General features: G+C 41.7%; 1 long non-coding RNA gene across 1 annotated transcript in view; it reads left to right on the forward strand.

The window, feature by feature from the left end:
- The first annotated feature begins 7,024 nt into the window (after positions 1 to 7,024).
- The window catches only part of LOC128833603 (uncharacterized), a 41,900-nt gene continuing 27,287 nt past the window's right edge, over positions 7,025 to 21,637 (forward strand). The window contains exons 1-3 of the long non-coding RNA XR_008444291.1: positions 7,025 to 7,425; positions 8,504 to 8,672; positions 8,990 to 9,172. This is a non-coding gene — a long non-coding RNA (uncharacterized LOC128833603). The remainder of the gene's footprint in view (positions 7,426 to 8,503; positions 8,673 to 8,989; positions 9,173 to 21,637) is intronic.

Genomic DNA, 21,637 nt, shown 5'->3' on the forward strand with positions numbered 1-21,637 from the left:
TGGAAGAATCATGTGATTCCATCATGAGAAAGGAGACAGGCCAAGGCCTGAGACCTAGTGGGATGTACTCAAAGCCTGGGAGGTCAGAGGTGAAGTTCACGCTGTAACTGTGAAGGACCAACTTGTTCTTTCACATTATTAATATTCTTTATTTTATTTATTAGCATAGCACTAATACCATGAGATGTGTTTTACTGACTGGTATGAAGACAAAATCCTAGCCTGGAAGATGTTGCAGTCTAAACAGATCTTGTAAAGTCAAAAGATGGGGGAATATGGCAAGCAGGGATGTGGTTGAATGTGCATCTTGTTAGTGTCAGGATTTGTCTGTGGCGGCCCAGCTAGGTTGTGTTGCCCCATAGGAAGAGGTACATTTTAAAGGTAACCTGCTAAGGATTTTTTTAAAATTGGAAATATGTCCTTCATTGCTTGTTTATAATGTAGACATGAAGGGGGTTGTTGTGCTGTTTGGTATTTTTTTCTTCTTTTTAAAAATCTGCAGAATTATAAAGAAAGCAACGTCTGCACTTTCCTAGCATTCTTGGGTGACCAATAGAAGTAATAGGGGAGTTTATTGCAGGTATTTAACATGACAGTTGAAAAGGTAAAGGTGTTGAATCTTTAACAAAGGCTTCCTCTATTGAAAATATTAATTAGCCATTGACAACAAATGCATTTTAGATGATCAGACTTGAAATCCTTTCCCTGGTCAAAAGCTAAATTTTCACTTATGATTTCACTATTAGGTTAGTTGTCTAGTTATTGAAGAGTTTTCCAGCTTAGAAAAGACCTAAATTTCTAATAATCAAGCAGGGGAAAGAAGGGAAGGGGAAAATTAAAAAAAAAAAATCTTTTACTAGTCCTTTATAGATCATAAAGAAGCAAAATAAAAGCCTGTGTTCCCTACCCTTTTGCAAGTCAGCTTCAAGGCGGGATTTGCAGGAGGCGAGGGTGAAGGTATAGCAGACCAGTACAAAGAGAGAGGTTTAAAATATTCATTTAATAATAATCACTGGGCAAAAGGAGCACTGCTTTATATATTCATTTCTCTCAGTGCCCCTTCAAGGCTGACCCATACATTGGCTCAAGAGTTTTGTAAAACGTGTTCCTGTGTGTCAAGAAACCAGACAGAAAAATCACTGTTTTGAACAAGCTGCTCTTATTTCTTTTCACAGTTATCAAAAGCATGTTAAGAAGTCATGTATTACTACACAGGAGCATACTTATTTAGTCTAGTGAGAGCACATTGGTTAATTCTAGCACACATCCTGTAACAAGTAATCTTAACTGGAAATGTATCAGAGGGGTAGCCGTGTTAGTCTGAATCTGTGCCACAGGACCCTCTGTTGCTTTTAACTGGAAATGTTCTAGTTATTTCTAAGAGATCATTTCACAGCAAACAGTATACGATTAGGTATCTGTGTTAGTCTGTATCAGCAAAAACAACAAGGAGTCCTTGTGGCACCTTAGAGACTAACAAATTTATTTGGGCATAAGCTTTTGTGGGTTATAACCCACTTCATCAGATGCGTGGATTGGAAAATACAGTAGACAGGTATAAATACACAGCACATGAAAAGATGGGAGTTGCCTTACCAAGTGTGCGTGGGGGGTCAGTGCTAACGAGGCCAATTCAATCAGGGTGGATGTGGCCCATTTCCAAGAGTTGACAAGGAGGGGTGAATATCAACAGAGGGAAAATTACTTTTTGTAGTGCTAACAAGGCCAGTTCAATCATCGTAGATGTGGCCCATTCTCAACAGTTGAAAAGAAGGTGTGAGTATCAACAGAGGGAAAATTATTTTTTGTAGTGACCCAGCCACTCCCTGTCTTTATTCAGGCCTAATTTGATGATGTCAAGTTTGCAAATTAATTCCAGTTCTGCAGTTTCTCGTTGAAGTCTCTTTTTGAAATTCTTTTGTTGAAGAATTGCCACCTTTAAGTCTGTTATTGAGTGTCCAGGGAGATTGAAGTGCTCTCCTACTGGGTTTTGAATGTTACAATTCTTGATGTCTGATTTGTGTCCATTTATTTGTTTGCGTAGAGACTGTCCAATTTGTCACAACAAAAACATTAATCCAGGAACCAATCCCTGCAACAAACCGTGTTGCCAACTCTGTCCGCATATCTATTCAAGGGACACCATCTTAGGACCTAACCACATCAGCCACACCATCAAGGGCTCATTCACCTGAACATCTACCAATGTGATATATGCCATCATGTGCCAGCAATGCCCCTCTGCCATGTACATTGGACAAACTGGACAGTCTCTACAAACCGTTCCCAGAGAATAGTTATCAGTGGTTCACAGTCATGCTGGAAGGGCATAACGAGTGGGGTCCTGCAGGGATCAGTTCTGGGTCCGATGCTGTTCAATATCTTCATCAATGATTTAGATAATGGCATAGAGAGTACACTTATAAAGTTCGTGGATGATACCAAGCTGGGAGGGGTTGCAAGTGCTTTGCAGGATAGTATTAAAATTCAAAATGATCTGGGCAAACTGGAGAAATGGTCTGAAGTAAATAGGATGAAATTCAATAAGGACAAATGCGAAGTACTCCATTTAGGATGGAACAATCAGTTGTACACATACAAAATGGGAAATGACTGCCTAGGAAGGAGTACTGCAGAAAGGGATCTGGGGGGTCATAGAGGACCACAAGCTAAATATGAGTCAACAATGTAACGCTGTTGCAAAAAAAGTGAACATCCTTCTGGCCTGTATTAGCAGGAGTGTTGTAAGCAAGACACAAGAAGTAATTCTTCTACTCTACTCTGTGCTGATTAGGCCTCAACTGGAGTATTGTGTCCAGTTCTAGGTGCCACATTTCAGGAAGGATGTGGACAAACTGGAAAGAGTCCAGAGAAGAGTGACAAAAATGATTAAAGGTCTAGAAAACATGACCTATGAGGGAAGATTGAAAAAATTGGGTTTGTTTAGTCTGAAAAAGAGAAGACTGAGAGGGGACTTAACAGTTTTCAAGTACATAAAAGGTTGTTACAAGGAGGAGGGAGAAAAATTATTGTTCTTAACCTCTGAGGATAGGACAAGAAGCAATGGGCTTAAATTGCAGCAAGGGCGGTTTAGGTTGGACATTAGGAAGAACTTCCTGTCAGGGTGGTTAAGCACTGGAATAAATTGCCTAGGGAGGTTGTGGAATCTCCTTCATTGGAAAATTTTAAGAGCAGGTTAGACAAACACCTGTCAGGAATGGTCTAGATAATACTTAGTTCTGCCATGAGGGCAGGGGACTGGACTAGATGACCTCTCAAGGTCCCTTCCACTTCTATGATTCTATAAAGATACAGATGGGCACCTAGTGGGATTTTCAAAAGGAGCTAGGCACCTAACTCCTTTGGATTTCAATGGAAATTAGACACCTAGGTGCTTCTGAAAATTCCACCAGGGGCCTGTCTGCATCTTTAGATGCTTAAATACCTCTGAATCTGACCCCTTGTTGCTACTAGAGGCATCTATGTATAAATCAGGCTCCCATCAGCGACACTAAATTCACTTCAATAAATAATATTAATTTTTCCACCTCGCCAGAAAATCATGAAGCTTGCCACCCTGTTAGCTTCCCTAACAGAGCACTGCACCCAAATGCCTTTGGCAGACCCCACCCTTTCTTCTGCAGAAACGTTCCTAAAGCTGCAAACACACATGCTGCTCCTGCAGTTGTCTCAAAGGCTGGTTAAAAATCCACATCACTTTTTCATGCAGCCGTGATGCCTTGGCAGGAGTTTAATTCCAAAATCCTACTGGTGATGGATCCTTCTTAAATTTTTCATTTAAAAGAGAAAACTCCACTTCAGTATTACATATTGTAAAATATCCAGCCCCTGGAGCACCTGGAAATGTAAAGGCTGAGACTGATCATGGTATTAAAACATTATTAATTTTCTCTTTAAAAAGAAAAGAGCAAGCATCTGTTGGCAACGGTTAGCCTATTATTTTCTTTGGCTTACCCTGTTCTCGCTGTTGTGGATGCACTTCCTAAGGGCAGTGACCAAGAAGAATCCTCTTATTGGTAGGTCAAGGTTTAACAAGAATGGGGTTAATGAATTACCAAAATGAATTCTTGATGTAAAAATCTGAGACCTGCACACATTGTTTCCAGCACGATTACAGAAGTGGAGTGTAGAATTTGCAAGGATTCAGCACCTACATAAGTATGTGAATGAATTACCATAGTCAGGAGCAGCATTGGATTGGGGGCTGGAATTTATTGCCCCCGAAAGTCTAATTCCTAATCTCTTTTTGCTGTGGGATATTTTTAAAGTAACTGGTGAATGCAATGGAAAGGAACTTCAAAAGAGTGCAGTCAGTCATCCAAAAAGTTTGCCCATTGAGGTCTCTTTCTTTCTGTTGTCAGTTTCTGTTAATGTGTACATGTGCATTTAGTCATTTCCTGAGCATCAGTCTGGTTTGTCAGGCAAACTATAGGTCTAGATTCATAGGTCCAAGTTCTGTTTGCCCAACAGTGCAGTATTGATATATTTAACTACATTATAAACTCTCTAGGACGGGTGCCATCTTTTACTCTGTTTGTACAGTATTTAACGCCTGGGGGCCTCACTCCTGATAGGCATCTCTACATGCAATCTTAATTCAAATAAGTATATAGAGCCTTTCATCTATGCATTCACCGTGCCTTACCAACATTAATTAGTTAAGCTTCACAACACCCTTGTGAGATCAGTATTATCCATATTTCACACATGAGGAAAATATGATACAGACACTTTGTCTACTCTAGAAAAATATTGCAAATTTGGCTTCCCGTGTTGCTATCACCAGGGGAAATATTTGCAAACTTTCCTGAGCAAAGAGAGGAATAGAGAGGCTACAGGCCTTATCCATGATAACACTGTGAATTGGTAGAAGAACTGGGAAAGGAACGGAACCCAGGGGAGTCTAGTTTTAGCCTCATACTCTAACCATAATACCTGTTTGACACATTTCTCAATACTGTGCTTTTCCAAAAAAAAAAAAAAAATTCTAGAAACTTGTTTCAAGTGTCCTTGTAATCGTTAATTTTTTATTCATGATTTTATATAGAAGTAAAAATAGACATCAAGTGCATCGTGCCTTATTTTGGACCTAGATTTCCCTCTGGGGCCCAGGGTTATTGTTGTCCCACTTTTTTTCTGTAATAACTAAAACAGGGTTAATTTCCCCAGGCCACAGTAACTAAGTTGAAACACAGAAATATCATCCTTTTGCTGAGTTAAGTTCACTTAAGCACACAAAATGTTGGACCGGAGTTTCACAAAACTCTTTTTTTGCACCCCGAGTCCTATCCCTATTCAGCTGCAATGTATACCATGCACACTAACTGGCCACGGTGTCTGCGCCCGCCCCCTTCTTCAGGACAGGTTTTGAGGGGATTCAGCAGCTTTTCTTAGAGTCTGTGCTAGAAGCCATCAACTGCACCATGGCACCTACTACACCTCTACCCCGATATAACGCTGTCCTCGGGAGCCAAAAAATCGTACCGCATTATAGCTGAAACCGCGTTATATCGAACTTCCTTTGATCCACCGGAGTGCACAGTTTCCCCCCACCCCCCGGAGCACTGCTTTACTGCGTTCTATCCGAATTCGTGTTATATCAGGCCATGTTATATCGGGGTAGAGGTGTATTTACCTATTGTGTTGGAGCTCACTTCAGCCCCAGGCCCAGATCCAGACCCTAACAATCAGGCTCTCTTATGAGATTTCTAGTACTTCCTTCTTCTGGTTGGGCCAGAAGGATCACACCATCATCCCTTCTTGTGGTATTTTGAAAGTTCTCTGGCTGACCATGACCAGAAATAGCTTTTCCCAAACAGCTTTTCCCATGAAATTATGGTATTTTCGGTCCTGACCCAAAAGTTAAAAGTGAAAACTTATCCCCAGATTTCAGAAATTCAGTTCAGTTCTAACGGGTAAAGGCTGAGGAGGGGAAGCTCTCACTATCAGAACTGTATTACCCCAGTCTAATTACAATTTTTGTTATGATCAGAGTTTTTTTTTTTTTAACCTATCACTAAATGCTTTTTAGCTGATAGTCTATACATGACAATAGAAGGAGAGGTTACTTACCTTGTTTAGTAACTCAAGTTCTTCAAGATTGCGTCCCTATTGGTGCTCCACATCAGGATGTGTATGCATCTGTATGGTCTAGATTGGAGATTTTCATCAATAGTGTCCTCATGTGTGCCCTAGATAGCCTCATGCTCTGGTAAGAAGGCATATGGGGGGAAGGGGAGGTGGACCCGCTGCCATTTCAGTTTCTTCTCACTGTTGGAAGTTCAGCGAAGGACTCAGAGGCAGAGAGGAAAGGAGGGGAGGTAGTGATGCACCCCTCGAGAGAGACATCTCAAAGAACTCCAATTACTGTACAAGGTAAATCACTTCTTCTTCGAGTAGTGTCCCTGTGAGTGCTCCATGTTAGGAATGGTACCTCAATTATGCAGGAGGTTGCTGAGGAGGTGGATTCAGTACAGATGGTAAAAAAAAAAAAAAAAAATCACCAAAGCACATCAGTTCTGGTAGCAGGCACAAGAGCATAATGTTGGGAAAATATGTGCACTGAAGGCCAGGTGGCTGTCCTGCAGATGTCTAAGATAGATATGTTTTTCAGTAGATAGATTCAGCCCTGGTGGACTCAGCAAACACCTTTGGGACGGGGGTGAATCCCCGAGGCTTCATAACAGGTTAAGAAGCATCCTGCAAACCATTTTGACAGTCTTTCAGTGGAAATCAGATGTTCTTTCAATTATTTCTGCACCTGAGATCAAAAGCCACTTGGAAGCCCTAAAAGGCATAGGCCTGTCAAGGTGAAAGGCAAGAGCTCTTGTTTACATCCCATATATGGAGGCTCACTTCTTCTCTCAAAGAGTGAGGCTTGGGAAAAACACCAGTCGGTAAATCTTATAGATGAATGGGGAATTCTGAAGAAACTTTAGGTAGGAAGAGAGCGTGTGGATGTGGCATCACTTTATTGCAATAGAACACCACATATGGCAAGTTAGCCATCAAGGCTCCAAGCTCCCCTACTTTCCTGGCCCAGGTGATAGCTATGAAGAATGAGGTCTTGAGGGACAAATGAAGGAGGGAACAGTTCACATAGGTTCAAATGTAGGTTTCCTCAGTGCTTTGAGGACTATGTTGAGGACCCATTGTGGAGTTGGCTCTTTGATGGGAGGGAAAAGATTGAACAGGCCTTCGATAAACTTCACAGTGGGTGAAGACAGAAAACCCCTCAATGGGGGCAATGAAAAACTGTGATGGCAGCTAAGTGAACCTTAATGGAGCTCAGTGATAAAGCTGTGGTTTTTAAATTCAGCAGGTAATTGAGAACGTATGTCAGGTCTCGAGACAAGGAATAGATCAGTGGTTGCACCAAGTCTGGAAGCATTTCCACTTCTGCAGGTAAGTTTTCTTTGTCATGCGTTTTCTACTATTAAGCAGTACTGTTCGTACACATGGAGAGCAGTCTTGTTCTACACCCGCAAGCCATATGGTAGCCACATCTTCAGGTGAAGTGCCAAGAGGTTGGGTGGCTGATGGATCCTAACTCCTGCCTGAGGCGATTCACTGTCAGGGGAAGGTGGAAAAACTGTTGCAGATGTCACAGTTCAGGGCAACTGCACCTATATTTCCCCACAGTGGCCCAGGAGAGTATCCACTCTCAAGCTTCCAGCTCCCCATCTGTTGACTCTCTTGAGTGGAGACGTGCGTCCCTCTCCCTTCTGATTGGGGTATTCCCAGGCTACACAATTTTTTGCCTTCACTGTGTATTTCCCAGAACAGACAGGTTGCTGAAGGACACCTGTTTGCTTTCTCTATAGAGAAATTGCTACAGTTATAAGTTACCATCCAGACTTTATTCTTAAAGTAAATTATTATTGAGAAAACATACTAAAAACAATAAAACAACCTACATGTATGCTAATAAGCTTACCAGAATTAACTCCAACCCTAACATAGATTCTGACAGAAGCAGTCCAAACTCCCACTCTAAGGTTTGTGGTTACCAATTCATCACAGCTTCAGCTCAGAACAAGCATGCTCATGACATGTTCAATACATCCTTTCCAGTTCTTGCGGTCTTTGATCTGGTATGTAATGGATCTCTTGCTCCAGGGAGTATCTTCAAAAGGTTGGCTTTGAGGGGGGAGAATTTGCATTCCCATCACTGCAAAGTACTTCCTAGGGAATCCAATTCACATGTTTTGTTCCAAAAATATCTTTGAAAGTCCTTATACCTTCCAGAGATTGCATTGATCTTTTCTTTCCACTAAAGAAGTTCCATACAATCACACAATAGTACATGAACATTTGTATTTTTAACACAATGAACTCCAAAGGTGTCTTAACTCAAGATATTGCAGGAAATTGTCAGTCTGTTACAGCAGAGACATGTAAACCAACTCTGCAAACCACATTTGTCTTAGCTATGCTGGTGCTATGAAGATGGCTACTTATTCTTCTGTTTCAATTTGTTTAGGACCTTGAGCAGTAAAGGCACTGGGGGATAAGCATATTGCAATACTTGAGTCCAAGAAATGATTATGGCATCTCCTATTGAGTTGTGGCCATGCCCTCCCCTTGATCAGAATAGTCTGCACTTCCCCTCGGATGGTGTCATAAAGAGATCTACCTCTGGATGACCCCAGGTAAGACATATCTCTTGGAATACCTTGCTGTTCAGCTCCCACTCATTGATTGATGTGGAAATGCCTGCTAAGGGAGTTTATCTACCAGGACTACAGAACACAGTGAAAAAAAGCTCAGCTCTATATGTGGTTTGATATACACCAGTTCCATAGGTTTATGGATTTGGCGCCATGACTGAGATCTTGCTCGTCATTGTCAATTGATGTAATACATTGCTACTCTGTGTCCAGCATTACTTTTGTTGGGTGATCTCTGACATGGGGTAGGAAGTGTTGGCAAGCATAACAAACAGCTCTGTGCTCTAATATGTTAATAGGGAGGATTGCCTCTTGAGAAGTCCATTTGCCCTGAGCTGTGAAGTTCTGAAAGCATGCATCCCAGCCTGTGATGGAGGCATCTGTAACAATGATCCTCATTGGAGGAGGCTGCAAGAACAGAACTCCCACACACGCCTTTTGTGGATCCTTCCACCAATTTAGAGAATTGAGGACCTTCCAAGGTAGGGGCACCTGCTTGGATAGATTGTGCTTATTGGTGACAGTTCTCAGCCAGGCTTGAAGACACCAAAAGTGTAGTCTTACTAATGTACGGGCTGTTGTATGACCCAGGCAAGCCCTTGCTGTGGTTTGTGGGTTCTGTCATATTGTTAAATTGAGGCTGGACATTGTGGCAAATCTGTATGGTAACTGGAGTTTGCCACATCATATATGCTGGGGCCAGCACAGCATCATTGATGGGCAAGGCAATTTTGTCCTGAGGAGAGAGATCAAGAATGTCCAAGAGGGAATGTTGGGGTTCCTGTATCTTCTCCAACACAATTTATAAAGTCTCCACTATTCTGGCCACCAGAATATCATATGAGAAAATTTGGAGACATTGAAAACTGGAGCAATAGAAACAGGATGAAATTTAATAGTGCAAAGTGCAAGGTCATGCACTTAGGCACTAACAACAAGAATTTTTGCTATAAGCTGGGGACATATCAGTCAGAAGCAACAGAGGAGGAGAAAGACTGGTCGATCACAGGATGACTATGAGCCGCCAATATGATGTGGCCATGAAAAAAGGCTAATGCAATCCTTTGATAAATCAGGCGAGGTATTTCCAGTAGATATAGGGAAGTGTTACTACTATTATACAAAGGACTGGCGAGACCTCATGTGGAATAGTGTGTGCAATTCTGGTCCCTCATGTTTAGAAAGATGAATTCAAACCGGACCAGATGTAGAGAAGGGCTACTATGATGATCAGAGGAATGGAGAATATACCTTATGAGAAGAGACTTAGGGAGCGTGGCTTGTTTAGCCTAACAAAACAAAAGCTGAAGTATGATTGCTCTCCCTAAATACCTCAGAGGGATAAACACCGCAGAAGGAGAGAAGTTATTTAAGTTAAGAGCCAATGTTGGCACAAGAAGAAATGAATAAAACCTAACCATCATTAAGCTTGAAATTAGATGAAAGTTTGTAACCGTCAGAGGCGTGAGGTTCTGGAACAGCCTTCCAAGGGGAATAGTGGGACAAAAACCCAACTTTTTTCAAGACCAAATTTGATAAATTTATGGACGAGATAGTATGATGGCCTTGCCTACAATGGCATATGGCTCATATGCAACTGCTATTAGATGGATGGGGAGGACTCTGAGCTACTACAGAGAATTTTTCTCCAGGTGTCTGGCTGGTGGGTCTTACCCACATGCACAGGGTCTAACTGATCACCATGTTTGGAGTCGGGAAGAAATTTCCCCCCGGATCAGATTGGTGGAGACCCTGTTTTGTTTGGTTTTTGTTTTTTTGTTTTTTGCCTTCCTCAGCAGTGTGGGGGCACTTGTTCATTTGAACTAGACTAGAGTAAATGGTAGATTCTCTTTAATTTGAAGTCTTTAAATCAAGATTTGAGGACTTCAGTAACTCAGCCAAAGGCTATGGGCCTATTACAGGAGTGGATGGGTGAGGTTCTGTGGCCTGCAATGTGCAGGTTAGACTAGATGATGATTATGGTCCCTTCTGGCCTTAAAGTCTATGAGTCTTACAAGGTCTAAGATGGTGGGGGAGGCATGACAGCCTCATCTAGTGAGGAGGAGGATTTGTGGGAAGGAGGTGTTCCTTCTTCCTCAGCTGGTTCTTTGCAAGATCCTTCTGTGGAGCGGGACCCAAGGGTTGTTGCTCCTGGCATGCCCTCTGACAAGATGGGACCCTGTATAACTGATCTCCATAAAGTGCCCACAAGTTCCAGTAAGCCCACTGTGATAGGGCATAAGAAAAGAGGGCAGGGCCCCAAGGTTGTCCTTGCCAGGGTTGCTAGGTATAACTCCTGCTGGGAGTTTCCTCCTTGGGGTGTACCTGAAGGGAGGGAGGCTGGAATGGGAAGGTGGAGGAACCTTGTATAGACACCTAAGAATTGGAGGAGGTGTCATCCCATGTCCACTAGAGGGGCAAGTGGCACCAATATCAGTGGTTGAGATGGTGGTAGGACCTGGGAAGGGTCCTGTAACTACATTGATCTCAAAGGTCAATAGTTGATTGGCTGGTGAAATGATACCAGAGGACATGTTGATACCAGCTAGAAATGTCTCTAGGTAAGCTCAAAGAGTTTGTGTGGGGCTGGTGACCGTGCTGGCACTGGAGGATGAGTTGCCATTGGAGATGGTAGGAGCGGAGGGAAAGTAGGCTCTAGAAGGTGAGTTGGTACTGGCAGAGTGTCTCTTCGTACCCCTCAGTAGTGGTGATTCAGGCTCTTCCAGGATTCAAAGGTCCTCATGGACCTGAATGGTACCAGGGACTCTGGACAGGGGCCCTCAGGAGTCAGCATGTTGAGTGGTAGTGGAGGTGATACTGAAGTGCAATCAGTGCACCCTTCTCGGCTGGCTACAGAAGACAGTATCAATGGTTATTTCAGCTTGGCTCTGGAGTCCTTGTGTTTCAGAACTCACAGAGGCCAGTGCTGATACTGGTACTGCTCTAGGCCGTTTTATGGGGTGTGGTCTTCTTAGATAGTGCCATGGTCTTGATACTGGAGGGGATAAGAGCCTCAGCTGTATCAGCATCAGGATGCAAGGTCTCCTGAGACCCAGAATGAGGGGGTGACTTTCCTCTTCTCATATCCTATTTGAGAGAATGGGGTATTTTCTTCTTTGAGAGGCAGGAACCTCTGGGTGTTTGTGTAGCGCGTCAGTGGAGACATTGTGGTGAGAAATTGTGAAGAGAGATTGTGGTGCAGATGCTTCTTGCAGTAAAGTTGAAAACCCAATTTTATGCTGAAAAACAGTTTAGAAACAAAATTTTCAACCAGCTCTAGAAACTGGGAAAGTCAAGCAACAGGAATTATTGTTCTATGAAAAGGAGAGTTAGGAGTCCAGTGTGTTATTGCTATAGCCATGAAAAAAGGATGTGAACAACAGTAAGTAGAGAAAAGTGAGGAAAGAAATAGCATCCAAACTTTACAAAGACCATGGAGACAGTCTGCCATCATTCAGGAAGCCACTTGTATTCTATGTCCTCAGAGCATCAGAGTATTACTAATCACTTCTGGGTTCTAACTCCACCCACTTTCAGGAGCCATCTACATTAACTCCAGCTAATAGCTATAGGCCAGAAGAAGCAATGTGTCTTGACATAGGATCTGAAGGAAGTCATGGAATTAATTTGACACAGTGAATTTATTCCAAGTAATGACGGTGAGGAGGAGGGTGGGATTATGGGAGAGAAAGATGGCAACGTGGTTGAGGGAAGAACAAATGGAGAAAAGACAGGAAGATGGGATAGAAATCTTCAAGGAATGTGAAGAAAGGATGAAGAACAAGGTGACATAAAGTAACAGAAACAGGAAGAGTGCAAGTCCAAGGAGAATTTTGAAGATGAAGAATGATAGAACTGGTTCCAGAAATGGAGAGGAGGCCAGTGAAGAATTCCAAGGATCAAGATGAGTTCCTGTGAATGGATGAAAAGATGAGCCACCATATTTTGGATACCTTGAATTTTGGAACAATCTGACAGACAAATCTTGAGCCAAGCAATTATATAAAAAAATCTGCATTTTCAGGAAGGCAGACTGGATGATCTTACAGACATCTTCTCTCTTTAATGCCTCTGATTACATTATAATACCTAATGCGGCCAGGTATGCAAACTTCCAGCTGAGAGAAGCTTAGCTCCTATGGCTTTGGCCAGGGAAGACTACTTTTTGGCTCACTCAATAGATCTAGTGCCTGTGGATATTTGGAACTTGCTTCCTCTCCAGATCTGTAATAGCTTGAGTTTGTTAGCCTTTAGAGAGTGCTGCAAAGTTCACTTTTGCTCCCTTGTGCATTAGCACATGGGTGTTGAGTAGGGCCGAGTAGCAATGGCATAAGAGTCAGGTGGGGGTTCTGTGGGGAGGCTTGCTATATTTATGCTGATGTTGGATTTTTTAATCTAATTTGATTAAAAAATTGAAAGATCTCTATATTCAACAGTGTATTTTCAAAACTGTCAAGGGAAGCTGGATCATTGGATGGGTGCTCTTTTACTGTAGTTTGTGAAAGTCCAAATAACAAAATATATCAGATAAGGACCACAGGGGTCGCTAATCGAGTCTCAGTCGTGATAAGGTGCAAGCCACAAACACAGATAAGGGATTCCACTAAGGAGCTACACCTACTCTAGTGTCTGGCAGTCACATCAGTACCAAGTCATGAAAGCATGAAGAACAGTTTTGGCAGCTAATGATTGGTATGCTTAGGATGTTGAGAGATGTTGGATACAATATAATGCATTGGCTACATTCCCCCACTGCCACCCCCTTTTAAACACTCTGCCTATGACTTCTACAAAAGAAGTATACAGTAAATCAGAAAACAAATACAGTGCAAATTCAAATAGATGGGGAGGAAAAGACACACACTGTACAACTAATAGCACTGAATGAAACCAAACCACCCGCTAATAGCTTTTGAGTCTTTATTAATCACTTTTTTACAGCCTAGCTTAGACAATTAAACAAACAAACAAAAAAAGAAAGGATTCAGGTAGCCTAAGGAAGGAAATCTATGCATAGTTCATCTATTAGTTAATATTTGCTGAAAAATCATATGTTACAACAAAATTAAACTCTTTGGCGCTACTACAAGTTTGTCTGGCCCACTAAGTTAACAAATTTGTTGCTACTCATCATTTATAACTGTTGTTTTCCCTCCAGAGTAGCTAAAGCTCTGACCCTTTGGTTATGTGTATTCCTTGAACCTTCCTCCATGAAAAGTACCATGGAGTCAGTATGTTGTCACAATGCACTCACTGAAAATGTCCACTAATGACTGAAGAAAGTAAAACAGCCCTTTGAATGGTTGAGGTGAATATTTAGGAATTCCTTCATGCAAAGTTGGGCACCCTAAGAGAAAAATGCTTTCAAGGTCAAACTGTTGTTTATTTTGGAGCCTATTTCTCTTTCTGCTTTCCTGGTGACCTAGGAATGAGCTCACAATTGGAAGCAAATCTCTCTTCTGTTTCCACTCCTAAAGAATTACCTACTCTCTGGAATCTCTCAGGATTATCGATGGCCTTGCACCAAAAATACGATTTGGAATCCTGTGGAAAACATACACACACGTGTGCTTGTGTATATATGACACTGACAGATTTAAGTTAAAAAAACCAAACTGTAGAAACATTAAAATGAAAAGTGATTGAATTCCTAGTAAATAGAAAGCTTCCCATATTCACAAATGCTCTGCTTTATGCTTAAAAGTGAGACTACCTAATCTCGCATGACTATACAGGACAGCAAAACATGCTGTTTTGTAACGTGCATATAACGTTCATACTGTTTATTAATTGGATCTCAGTTTGAGATGCTGCCAAACAAACTTTACTCAGGCTTTGAGTGTGGTTGTTGTAATATGGGTTTCTACAAGTAGGTACTTTTGACTATTGATTGCAATTATGATATTGATGACATGAACCAAAGCACTGTCTGTTTGCCCACCACACCCACACACAGGAGTCCTTCTGAGGCAAATCTCACTTGCCTCACTTCTGTCAGCCTCCCACTGGGAATTTGCAGACAATAAGGCAAGCAGGATTTGGCCCCAGCAAGGTTTGTATTAGGTATAGACCACTCTGACAACCATGTAGGGCAGGGGTTCTCAATAGGTGGACCATGGGCCAAATTCAAAATCATCCACTTTTGAATGGACCACAAAATCTTTTTATTTACTTATTATTGTTATTGCGATGTGTAGTCTGGACCTTGACTATATATTGACCAAGGAATTTGGACCTTGAAAAAAATAATTGACTTCCCTAACCTAGGGAGTTGATTTTTCAGGGGTATATCCAGCTTATTCTTCTCCCCTGCATAGCTTATGTGGGGGCCTTCCTTTTTAAGGAAACCCTGTCTTCCTTCCAGTCCCCCACAGAGCTGCAGCTAGGGTCAGGGGCCACTGCACAAATGCAGCTCCAGATCAGCCATTCTAGCCTCGGCCCCAGATAGTTTTCAGGGGACGAACGCCTAGGGTGGCTTAATGTTTAGCTCCAGCTGGCCCTGAGGAGGCATATGAGGAAATTTGTTTAAATATGAACTGAACTTGGGAAAGGTCTGACTGCATTTTTCTTTTGCAACAGTCAGCCCATTAAAATAAATCCTGACAGGAAGACTGGTATCCCAGTGATGGGCATGCTGTGTGAATAGAATAGAAACAGGAGAAAAGGCTATAACTACTGTATTTAGGAAATGCGTCATCCTACTCCACTTACCTCCAAAATCCCTGGAAAATTACTTGGTAACTGAATTTTTAAAGTTTGCTTTGGTTCCTCCTTATACACACCTCTCCTTCCCCCTTTCCTGTCTTTATGCCTCCATCCTTCAGGCATTCCAGAAGGAAGAATTATAAAACATAAAACCCAAATCTACAGATGCAGGAGAGACTTCTCTTAAGTCATTCCTTCTCTTTTTTCACTGATGTATTCTCTCAAGAGTGATAATAATCTTTTTTGAAATGCAGGTCTAAGACGGAAGGAATTTTTATCTGGAAGAGTAATATAAATTAGCTTTGACTGCCAGTTTCCACTGATTATTACTTTCCAGGCGGAATTCCTACAAATTCTTGAGGCATGACCTCTGATGAAAAAATAAACCCCTTTAAAACTTGTTGAGAAATTCCAGATAACTTTCACAAGAGATTTAATTTTAGAGCATTAACACAATCTTGGTTGGAAAGATAAAACTACAATGCAGTTATTTGGTAGGAGTCATTACTTAACAGTGAAGTCATTTGAGCTTATTTTACTGTGCTTAACTTTTTTTTCTCTTTTTTTTCCCCAACCTAATTTTATTATGCATTACTTAATGCACTTTGGATTCACCCTCATAAAAGGATAAAGTACCGCAGTAGATAACCAGTCTTATACAGTCCGTTTGAGAGTAAACTTGTGAGCATTAGCTATCTACCACCAAAAAGTCAGATTACAGGATATCATCTACATATTGTCAGTTAGCATTCATTAGCTTGTAAATCTTGGTTTTGTGAGGCTTAGGAAAAGGTAAAAGCTGCCATAGATAGAATGGAACTGTTTTAAATACCAGTGCCAAGCAGTTACTAATGGCAAATACATCTCTGAATCCTACTTTAGCTCTCCTAAGCAAATAAATAATAATTATTAAAAAAAAGGCAAACCAAGAAAGCAGCTCTATTTGCTCCGCAGCCACATGACAAAGTGAGAAACAAAGGCTGGAAGATGTTTATATTTTAATCATTGTTATTGTTTTTAATACTTAGGTCTTGAGCATATAATCCTCTGCAGGCAAAGCTTCCGTAGGCTTCATTGAGCATTACACGGATGGGCTCTGGTTCTGCACGTGTCTTATGCAGGCAGATCTTGCAAGGAGCCCTACTGCTATCAATGGAGCTGCATGCAAGCATCGGGGTCTGCCCTGATTGGGGTTAGAGAGGAGGAGATCCTTAGTAATTGTTTTCCCTAGGGTAAAGCCAGAAGTGTTCTCAGCTTTATCCTAAGTAACTTATAGTAGAAGCCCAATATTGCCATAGACATATGAACAAAAGGGATGACCATCTCTCAGTGCTCTAGATTAAAAATAACAGGGCCCCATTTTGGAGGACATTCTTTCTTCAGCCCAAACAGGACTACTGATTTAACTCTGTATATGTTAGTAATATGGGTGGGATTTTCAAAGGTGACCAAAGAAATTAGGTACCCAGGCCCAGATTCACAAAGGTTATTAAACATATAACTCCCACTGTACCCAATGGGAGTTAGGCTCCTAAGTAACTGTGTGAATCCGGACCTCAATTCCAATTCACTTTCAATAAGAGTTGGGTGCCAGGCTCTCTTAGGCCCCTGAAAATCCCAGCCATAGTCTCATCTTTACCTTCAGATAATAATACATTTAATCCTTTTCTTTCCATGTTATTTCCATCTTCACATATTTGGGGGAAAACCGGCTCTGTTCTACACATTGTAGAGTCACCAGTAATATTGCCCCCTCCTCTGCATCCTATTCATCAAGGTCATGTCCTCCCAAGAGATACATGCAGGTGCATCCCTCTGCTCATGCAGAGGCACATTGAAATCTGGGTGCCTCACTTTGCAGGATTAGGGCCTCACTGGAGCCATGAAGCTGGATAGGTCAATCAGAACTTAAATGTTTCTTTTATGGGTAAATACTCATTTAAAATAAAGCCCTGTCCCTTTTCCTACCAATAGCTGCCTACGGCATTCTACCAGGTTCAGCTATTTTACAAAGGAAATAATATTTTCTACTTTAGTAGCGGATGACTCAGAGATTTGGGGAATGGAGAATTCTGACTGAAATCTTTAACGATACCAGATACGCAGCACCTTGGGTCAGTACTCTGAAAAGTGACGCAGGTAGAATGAGAAGTTGTGTGTACTCCTCAAATTCCCCGCCCCAGCATGAGGCCCCACTAGCAGTGCTGACTGAAAGTTTTCAACTGAAATTTTTTTGGCCAAAAAATGATATTTTTCAAAGTGGTTTCCTCCTCCTCCCCCCCCCCATGTTTTTCTTGGACATTCCCATTTCTCCTTATGAAACAGGAAGATCAAAGTTTTTCCATTGGATTATTTTGGTTGCCATTTTACTATTCCTTTCTCCCCTCTCCCCACCCTGGTTCTTTTTTCACTGACAAAATGGAAAAGGAGAAAGGGGGGAGGGGCAAACTGAACCTGCCTAAATGTTTTAACCCAAAAAATGTCTATAAAAATTTGGCCAAAAAAATTGAATAAGTGAAAAACCCCCACAAATAACTTCAATTTTTTTTGCAATCCCTACCCCCCACCCATTTTTGACTGACTCTGCGGAATTACCAAACTTTGTGCAGGGGATCTTCTCTTGGCCATAGTTCACTCCTTCTCCTTTCCCTCAGTCCTAATAGATTCTGTTTAGCTTCTCCTCTCCTCACTGCATTACTGCCCCCATGAGCAGCTACTGCCTAGCCTCAATCCCTGCCTCTTTCCAGATGGAGATCCTTGCCCTTCTCACACCATTCCCAGCAGAAGCCTTGCTGAATAGACAGCGAATTTGGACTTGGCTCGTTGTGCTTTGTCTGAGACTAGACGAGAGAGAGTAAGTGGAGCCCTGATCAGTGCACTTCAGTTGGAAAATTAAGTCTGAATGCTACCCCCTTTAAGGTAGGAAGGAGGCTTGTCCAGCAGTTTAGGAGCATCTAGCAGCTCCTCCAGGTAAACCCCCCAGTAAATGTCTGTGTTTGTAGACGTACAGAACAAGGGACCATTTCCTAAACTATAAGGGTCTGGAAAGCAGCTGGATTTCATCTGGTGTGGGGGAGTCCCCAGCTGCCATAAATTGTGCATAGCTGACTCCTATGCCACCTTACTTCCTGTCCCAGCCTGGCACAAGTTCTCTGCAGTAGGGTGAATTTCATCCTTTACTAGTGTAACTGAAGTTTGCACTGTCTATGCTGTATTAAGGACAAGAGCTCAATCTCCAATGCTGTCAATCAGGAGCCTTTCACAAGAACTAAATTCACTTTAACCAAAAAAAAGAAAAAAAGAAAATTTTATTTGAAAAGTTCCTAATTTTCCAAGAGTGTCATTTTAGAGCTGTAAAGTTCTCTGTTTTATGGGTATCTCCATACGACACGTATTGGAGCTGATCCATTCCGGAACTCAACCAAACTCATTAACCAGAATTGAACTGGAGCTAGTTCCTATGAGAAATGTAGGCTTTTGTTTTTAATAAAACATGTGGGCCAAATTAGAACGTAAATAAGTGAATGACTCTCTAGAATCCCAGATAACACTTGCTGAGCAATGGGTCAGGCCAGATTTAATCTAAAAATCTTTCTGCTGTGTGTAAATGATTATGTCATAGCATTTGTCTTTAATTACTAAACTCTTTCCAAAGGCTTGACTCATAGCATGTTTCTTGGTTAACCACATAAACTTGTACTACACGATTTGTCATATAGATTTTTTTTCCTACAGCATTGTTAAGCCCTGGCTCCTGAAAAAGGAAAGTAGTGATCTCTCAGAGAGACACGCTTGATCTTTACAGTAGTAGTTTTTTGTTTTTTGTTTTTTTGTTTGTTTGTTTTGTTTTTGTTTTTTATAAAGTTTCCATATAAAGAAAAAAATTACACCATTCAACTCTTGGCTCATGAGGAATATTGTAATATGCTTAATATTGATATAAAACCGCAACAATGAAAGTGTTTTGTCAAATACATCTAGTTAAATATCTGTGCTACCTATAAAACAAAATGCAGGAGAACTGCCTTATAAATCCAAATGTAAGGATTGCTGTTCCATGTCTGGCCATTGGCCCACCTACTCCAATATCCAATAGTAGCCAGTGCCAAACACTTCAGAAGAAGGCGCAAATTCCTATGATATCCCTAAGTGTATGATCCCACCTGGCACTTAAGGAAGCATTTCTTTGTGATCCCATCTCAAGATCACTATCCCTTACATGAACTGTCTGAAAAAAATGAAATTGCGGTAAAGAAAACAGGGTAATATCTTTACAGGAATTCTGACCTGTTTTTCACCCAACTCTAAGAGGGACATGATTTGACAGCTGGGTTTGAGATTCGCAACACGAGAGTTGGGGGAAGAAAATGACAAAGGTAACAGGAAAACAAGTTTGCATGGATTAGTTGGAAACCTTCAGTGGTTTCAACCTGCATCCTGATAATTTTGGCCTGATCCTGAGAGGGGCTGGTCATTGGCCAAGGAGACTGGCAGTCAGTCAGCATGGATTAGAACCAGGCTATCTTTCTTTTAAATGAAAGGCCTGCAGTGGCTGGAGGCTGTCAGTGATAATAGAAGGGCTACAAGACACATTGAAGTGATCTATTTACTTCTCCTGCACAACGAATTACAGTGTTGCAGTTGCCAAAGATACAAAGGTCTTATGAAGATTGTTAATCTACATGCTATTTGTCCCTGAGAGAGTTAAATTTCTGGTGGTTTCTCCAAACCCTCTCCTGATTATAGGACTTACTCTCATCTAGTCAGCGAACAGAAAAAGTACCCGTACAATGTCTGTGACTCATCACAACTCAACACAGTTCAAATATCGAATAACTAGAAGTTAGTGCTCCCAGTTAGCTTCTTTAGACTGACTTGTAGAGTAAAAAACTTTTGGGGAAAAAAACATTTTCAGCATCAACTAAAATAAAAAATACCCTTGGATAAATTGCCATCTGCTCATGGACATCCCCAGAGCAGAGTAAGGGGCTAGATGCATAATGTAAATTATTCACCACAAGTGTTTTGCTCAGCTCTAAAATTCATAAAGAGATGCAGGCAAAGCTGGAAGGAGAGCAGGAGAAAATGAAAAGGCCTAGGAGCAGAGAAAAGAGAAGCCCTGGCAGCTGATTGCACAAGAGACATTACTGGGTGGAACCTAACATACCTGCCATTAGCTGCCATGAGTCTCTGCTTTTTCTGCTGCTGTGCTCTTTCTTTTCCTGCCACTCTGCCTGCAGGATTGCAAGAATCTCTCGCTGCCTTATGCTCTTTGCTTTCTGTCCTTCTCTCACTGGAAAAATGTACTGTAGGAAATAACCCTGCACTGGTAGGGGATGAATTTTGCTAGATAACCTAGCAGGGCTTTTCTATTCTAATTTTTATTATTCTCTCTGAGCAGTCTGACCTGCCCTATCTGCTGCCAGGTCAGCTTCTTTCTCTTTCTTTCATTGTATTAAATGATTCCTCTTTATTTCTAGGTCCTCTCCGTGTCCTTCCCTCCTAGAATTACCAACTCCTTCTCTTGTCAAAGCTCCACATTCTCTTTGCAGTTCTCTCTATTCCTCACTATTTTCTTTCCTCCCTACCTTCCCATCTCCCTTTCCTCGGCCACAGTCCTAGTTCTTATTTATAGTGCTAGCTTTGCTTCTCAGTCGTGCTATCACACACTGCTCAACTGTCAACTCTTTCTCTTCCCAACCATGCCTTAAGGGACAGAGCTTAAACAGAACATGAACTTCAAGTGGTTTATCTCTCCCCAGGAAATCCCTTAAAACCTTTTGGGGTGGCTTCTCTCCTACATTTTGTACCGTTTTGCCTGTGAGTTGGGGTGGGCATCAGGGAGTTGGTGACTCTGAGGCTGACCCCAGCACCACTAAGAGCTGCTATTGGGCAACTCTCAATTGCATCCGTGACATAGGATCCTTCATGGACCCTGCGCTAGTAAGAATTGATGTAGTAAGCAGAACTATGTCATATCACTTTCCTGACCGCAGTGTGTCTCTTCTATCCCCTGAGCCAAAGTGAGGAGGAAGAGGCAAAGACCCACCTTAGACACAGTTACTCCCAGCAGAGAGTTACTCTGCACCAAAGGAACTCTGTGTTGGGAATCTGTATTCAGATTGTGGTGCCTTTAAGTCTTCTGAATGGTGCAAAACAAACCAATCCACCAATCCTGACTAGAGAAGCTGGCCAATTACATTCAAGAACATTAAAGCTTTCTCCAAAATCATTCCCTTAAT

Source organism: Malaclemys terrapin, chromosome 3 (assembly GCF_027887155.1).
Source record: "Malaclemys terrapin pileata isolate rMalTer1 chromosome 3, rMalTer1.hap1, whole genome shotgun sequence".
Classification (NCBI taxonomy): Eukaryota; Metazoa; Chordata; order Testudines; family Emydidae; genus Malaclemys; species Malaclemys terrapin.